Source organism: Euprymna scolopes, chromosome 16 (genome assembly GCF_053919585.1).
Source record: "Euprymna scolopes isolate OS-2025 chromosome 16, ASM5391958v1, whole genome shotgun sequence".
Classification (NCBI taxonomy): Eukaryota; Metazoa; Mollusca; class Cephalopoda; order Sepiida; family Sepiolidae; genus Euprymna; species Euprymna scolopes.
In genome coordinates, this window is record NC_136497.1 from 138,721,509 (window position 1) to 138,728,114 (window position 6,606).

Here is a 6,606-nt window from a genome sequence, read left to right on the forward strand (position 1 = left end):
AGTATATAAAAAGTTCTAAGTATGAGTGCCCCCCCACCCCTCGGGCATACAAAAAAAAAACAACAACAAAAAAACAAAACAAAAAAAGAAAACAAATGCACACACACGCTTTCGCTTTTATATATATATATATATAGATTATACCTATTTACTATGCCTCCCCACGGGACAGAGTTAGACACTAGGGTCGTTTTTTAACGTGGAGAAAAGGTACAAAAATAAAAATTGTCTCAGTCGTGAAGGATTTCTCCTCCACCGAAAGAGAACAAGAAGTGGAAGTGCAGCATCTGAAGAACAGATACTACACTTTGATCTTGACCAAAAGGCCAAGAAAGTTATAGAGAAACCATGGATTGGATTAATCATGAAGTAAAACTTATTCCGTTATTTTTATTATTTTTTGCCAAAATTTACGCGCGTATTGATTTAATTATTAAAATTTATCTCGCATATATTCATTTTATTTTAATTTCTTGATTCGATTTGTATAGTTAGTTTTACCTCTCGGCAATCAATTCTTATTATTATATACTTCTCTCAGGTAAGTTTAGTCGATCTTGGAATCTACATGGAATTACGAACTAAACCCTTTCTTTTTAATCCACACGTATTAAAAAAAAATGGGACAAGGTTTCATCACTTATCAAGGCCCGGAGTTTACTCTAGTATAAACGTTAAGAGTGAGGTGAATGTTGAGACAACACGATCAGTAAAAATTTATTTACATTAGATTTGAAAATGACTTTTATAGTCAGCTGCGAAGCAGTCTTTTGTTATTGTGTTCCACAGACGAACAGTTATAGGAAACAAACTATGTTCCTATAATTTAAGTTTAGTTTTAGACACAGAAATCTGCACGAATTAAAATATCTTATTTAAATATATTTTACGACCGGGCTACGTCGGACTTCTGTTAACATAGATAAATACTTTTGCAGTTTTAACAAAAGAGCTACAATAATATCAGGGCGTCTCCATTTACGCTGAATATTCACAGAATGCCAACATTTATATATTTCATATGAAAGATTCCGCTGTGGAATTTCCATAGGCCCAACTAATCTATATTAATAGCGTAGTACCTGTAACGTACGTACGTACGTGTCACGGTTTATAAATTATTATTATTATAAAAGATCGGAAGATCCTATTTATGAAAAAAAGCTAAAAAATGTTATAACAAACTACGAAAATTAAATTAGTATAGAGAGATGCTAATTTAATGTTCGTAGTATGTTATCACATAATCTTTTTAATAAATAGAATCTTCCGATCACCGGAGATACAACGTAAAATAAATAAATAAATATGTCGCTTTAAGGTCGTACGTGAAACTAAAATATAGCTTCTTGGTCTTCTGGCTAGAATCCAAGGGTAGTATCTGTTCTGTCGAAAAGATGGTGTAAATATATCGTGGGGTTTTCGTTCGCGCCGGGCGTCCATACAATGAAAATATGTCACGGACCCCTATAAGGATATTGGAGATAAACCGTAATAACCATATATATATTCTGACACTACATTAACCAGATTACTTAGATAAATACTTTTACAGTTTTAACAAAAGGGCTACAATAATATCGCGGGGTCTCAATTCACAGTGAACATCCACATAATGCCCAGCAGCAATATATTACATATGAAAGATGGCGCTGTGGAATTTTCATAGATCTCGCCAGTACTAATTAATAACATAATAAATAATTAATAATAAAATAAAAATATATAAATGTTCTTTTTTATTAATTTTAAGAGCAATATAGAAAGACTTTCGAGAGAAGACGAATGTGTTCTTTTTTTTTACGCCTCATAAGAACAATCTAGAATAATCAGAAAATTCTGTATAAAACAACGCGCAGCTCGCAATGGAGTCAGTTTTCGTAAACAGTTGCTAATCTGAGCTAACGACTCGTTTGAACTCCGGCAATGTTTCTAGGATGTCGTTCCAGTCGAAAGAAACTTAAAAAAATGTCATTCCCAGCATCAACTAAAGAAATGAATTTTGGGTAAATACAAAGATTTCTCTATAATTTCTCATTCATCAAAGTCTTATATTTTCAAACTCATCTGATTCATTTATAAGCATTTGATTTCAAAGTCAATGAGTTATTTCCCTTGAAGCTTAAGACGTTATAAACTTAATATTAGCGTTCATGTCTTGTTATATCATTACGAACAAAATTTGTTTATTTGTAAATGTTATTTACATGTTTTTGCTTTTGTAAAAATAAATATTTCATTTTCTATAACTCGGAGTTGATTTACTCTTTTGATTTGTTGCTTGTTCAGAACACTTGACAAACACGTAACAGACGGTTCAACAATAACAACTTGTTGACACTGAATTTGAAAATGACCACGTTATGAGCCGGGGAGCAGGCTTGCGGTATTGTGTCCCACAAACGAGTAGTTCTAGGAAAGAAACTTTGTTTATTAATTTTTCCGTTCAGCTTTAAGCACAGATAGAGGGTAAGGGAAATTATTGGTAGTAGTTGTAGCTAGATAAATGCTTCTTGCAAATGTTTTACAAGGCATCGAAACGTTGTGGTAATAGCATCAAAGGTTTGGTTGTTTGGTTTACGGCATATCAACCCTTTTTGGGTTATTTAATGCCGAATCCAGTATAGTGAATCAACCCCTTTTGGGTTATCCATGTCGCATTCAGTTATTTTGGAGAAGGTTTTTATTCTTCAAGCTCTTTGTATCTTCAATCGCTAGTTTGTAGTGTTTGGTTTGGTTGTTTTGTAGTGGATTTTACTGTTTTTGTTCCCTGCCCTGCAGAACATGAATGAGTTTTGCAATGGGAGAGGGAAAAGCGGTTACAGTATTAATGTTTGAAAACCAGTCGGAAAGGAGAGAGAGAGAGAGAGAGAGAGAGAGAGAGAGAGGGGGAAGGAGGGCTGTTTTTGTTTTGCAGAACATAAGTTTTGCCGTCAGGAATAGAAAAATAAAACACATCAATGTTAGGTGCATTTCGTCTCAGGAAGCCAATATCTTCAGGCAGCCTGATCTAGTAGCACCAGAGGAATAGCATCCAAGATGGGAACGGTAATCTGAATAGTTTCTGAATACAAATGATCAATCCCCATCTTTAGATGTTGGGAGGTTACATCGGCTGAAACGTATTAGATTAACGTCCAAGATGAGAACGGTTATCTAAATTCGTTTAAAATACAAATGTTTTACTTTTGAACAAAAACGACTTACAGAGTTTATGCGTTTAAGTTTGAGCCATGTTTCAAGTGCACTGAAGCCCCTAACCTCGTCAATTCTGTGTCCCAACGGATTATAATATCAGCAAAGTAATTTATGATCAATTGTCGAATTGAATACCGATTCGACTCGGAATAGTCGTTTGGTGCAATTTAGTGTACGACTTTAAACGGCGATTCCGGTTCACTTATTCTTATGACGTTGATCAGCCGATGCCTAACAGTCTATCAAGAAGGTTTAGTTGTTCAGTTATCGCTGCGGACAAGGCTTGACGATTGGAAAAGTTAAACAATCGCGGCCCAATCGTTGCTTTTAAACAAAATTCGTAGAGGCTGGGGGGGGGGTCATGATTTCAAGATTATTTTTTCTCCCCTCAAAGATGATCAGGTGGTGCTCAACCTCCAGTACAATGAGGTCTTTTTGATCACTTTAATTCAACAGGAGATTTATGACAAACTAATAGACCTACAGTAGCAGTTTGGGTCTTACTGTGAGATCAACGAGAAACTAAGAATATATATATATAAGGGAAACACTATGTTGCCAGAGATAGAATGAGAATGACGGATGTAGCACATTTCCAATACTTTTGTCATCGAAATCGGTGAAATCGCCCATTTTCAATCAAATCGATTAATTACCTGCTCTAATCTAGTTCATTTCAAATGCGCCCCTGAACCCGAAAAGTTTGGCGAGTCGCACGACGATGCACACAGGTCTGAACGCTTCTTTCTTAGAACTGCCTGCCTATGGAACTGTTCTGCTGGCTTGCTCCTTGATCGAGTACACTATAGTTACCTTCAAGTCCAACGTAAACAAGTTCGGAAAAGTCTGACGATGTTCACTCTACACAGGTCTGAATGCTTCTGCCCACTCCCCTAGGAACCTGCTTTTATAGTGCCCGGGCGTACCTCAAAATCAAGTGTGAGACGTAATTTTTCGAGAACTGTACGAGATCGTGGGTATTAAAAGACCACGATCGCCATCTTGGATCTTTTCATTTTTCATTCTCAGCCCGCAGGACAGACAGACACGAGCACGCTTTTGTGGTAAGTTTTCTCTATGTTCCCCGCAGCACCTGTATTATGAAAGAACCTATTGCTGAGGTGTATATATATATATGCCTCTTCTGCTTGTACAGTGATAAAACCTCAAATACACTTGTGATATTAGGTTGTTGGTTGGTTGGTTGTTTTTGTTTTACGGCATACCAACCCTTTTCGGGTTATTTAATGCCGAATCCAAAGATTTTGAAGAATTTTTTTTTAAATAGAATATATTTGTTGTTTTCACGTCAGTTTCTATTTAACTCATAATTGGAACCCTAACAGGTACTACCACTCCGGGTCAGAGTGGACCCGGGAGCAATGGTAATTAAAGGGTGGCTCCACACTCTCCAAAGCCCACAATCTAGGGCCTCATCACTGGATATAGTTTAAGGTCATATCCAAGACCCCCATTGAGGGACTTTTACCCTCTGCAGAGAGGCAGTCAGCGTATTCTAATGGCCCACCGACAGGACCGATGTTAGGTTGTATAAAAGTGTTAACTTTGGTCAAAAACATGGAGACACAGAGTGAGAGAGATGTACGGATAATAAGGATATAAAAATTTGACAAAAAAAAACAACAAAAAAAAACAAAAAACAAACACCCGTAAATATAGGAATTTTATCTTTCTGATTGAGAAATTATCGTCTACCAAATAACAGATTATTTTACTTCTATATTTTGGTAATAGTCGAAACTTTAATCGCTTTTATCCGTTCTTAGTTGGAACTACTTACGTCACGACTCAGTCTTTGGATACTTTATGGTGCTTTTTAAGTAGTATTTAACCGAGCAACGCCTGGTGCATATGTAGCTAGTCTGTATTAGAGTGATGAGAAAGAAGGAAGAAAGGGGTCAAGTATTGACTCTTGAAAGACTTCAAGAAAAATAGCAGAAAGAGAATTACAGGAAGCAAAACATATCGATTAGATAAATAATTCAGAAGGCCAGGAAAAAAAACCCCCTTCGATCTCAAAAAAGCACAGAAATATCGTAGTTTATACATCAGACGCTTGTGATGAATTGGAACGATGACTTTTGAGGAGTGAAGAAGAATCGCCAAAGAAGAATTCTGTCTCGAACGAGTCGAAGATATTAGAACAAGAATTCATACATTCTTTTGCAGTTGTCGATTCCCGCAAAAGAAAAAACAAAATCAGAAATTAAATTATGCCAGCTGATAAAAGAAATCCTGTTTTTATTTTTTTTCATAAAATGTTGAGAAGTTTCAAAGTACATCATCAGTCAAAAGAGAGAGATTCGATAGGTTTTTGGCAACAAAATTATTTTACTAATCCTTAGATTATATATATATATATATATATATATATGGTTGTTTGAGGTCCACCTTAAAAAAATGTGAGATAGCTGAAAGAGATATATATATATATATATATATATATATATATATATATATATATATATATAATAAAACGTCCCAGGATGGGTAAAATTCTGAAGAACAAAATTGTTTATTTCATTTGCTGGTACTTATCCAGAATAAGGGTCGTGCTATTGTCGGAATTTTCCCGGCAGTTTACATAAAACGCTGAAAGGTGACGAAACGTACACAGAGCCATTGAAATCGCAACGTTCAACGTCATTAAAAAAAAAAGAAAAAGAAAACAGAAACATTTATTTGCTATCATTGGTGTTCATTATATATATATATAATGAAATTGTTATACTTAGGCTGCGTTTTTTCATTCAAGCAGACATTAAATAAAACGAAGACACTTTGCTTCATGATTATTTTTTTTGATTTTCAATATAAACTTTTTTTTATATCAAAACCGAAAATATTAATGAAAGTACCAGTTATCACGAGCGCTTTTGATTCGATTGCGAATCATCTTCAGGCGGAATTCATGGAGTTGAGGTGAAAGTGAATAGGAGCAAAAGTGAAAATTAAAATATACAATATATTGCATTGAATGATGGGAGGTTAAAAGTATATAAAAAGTCGATTTATAGTCGCTTAAGAACTAAGTCGATTAAACATTACAGTTTTAAAATCAACGGGTCCATGTGCCAATATTAGCAAAGTGCGTCGTTTACGCAAGACATTTTAATACGTTGTTGCTCTTCTTGAATGCAACGTTATTAATAGAAGGGTGCTGGGTTCTAATGTAAGAAGTAAAACATCCTCTCTCTTTCTCTCTCTCTCTCTCTCTATATATATATATATGACCAAAAATCATGAAACTAAAAATTAAAAAAAAAAATCAAAAATTTATGTTAATTTGCTATCATTTCTTTGTTATTAAAAAAACTGAATATTTATTTATGAAACTTACCTTACAACGAGTATTTTCCTTGATTTGAATTTTAATTTTCTTAAGGG

The 6,606-nt window shown here is 34.7% G+C and overlaps 1 pseudogene; it reads right to left on the minus strand.

Annotated features, from left to right (window-relative positions):
- Nucleotides 1-205: 205 nt before the first annotated feature.
- On the minus strand, nt 206-339 carry LOC145296420 (U2 spliceosomal RNA; annotated as a pseudogene).
- Between the last annotated feature and the right edge of the window lie 6,267 nt (nt 340-6,606).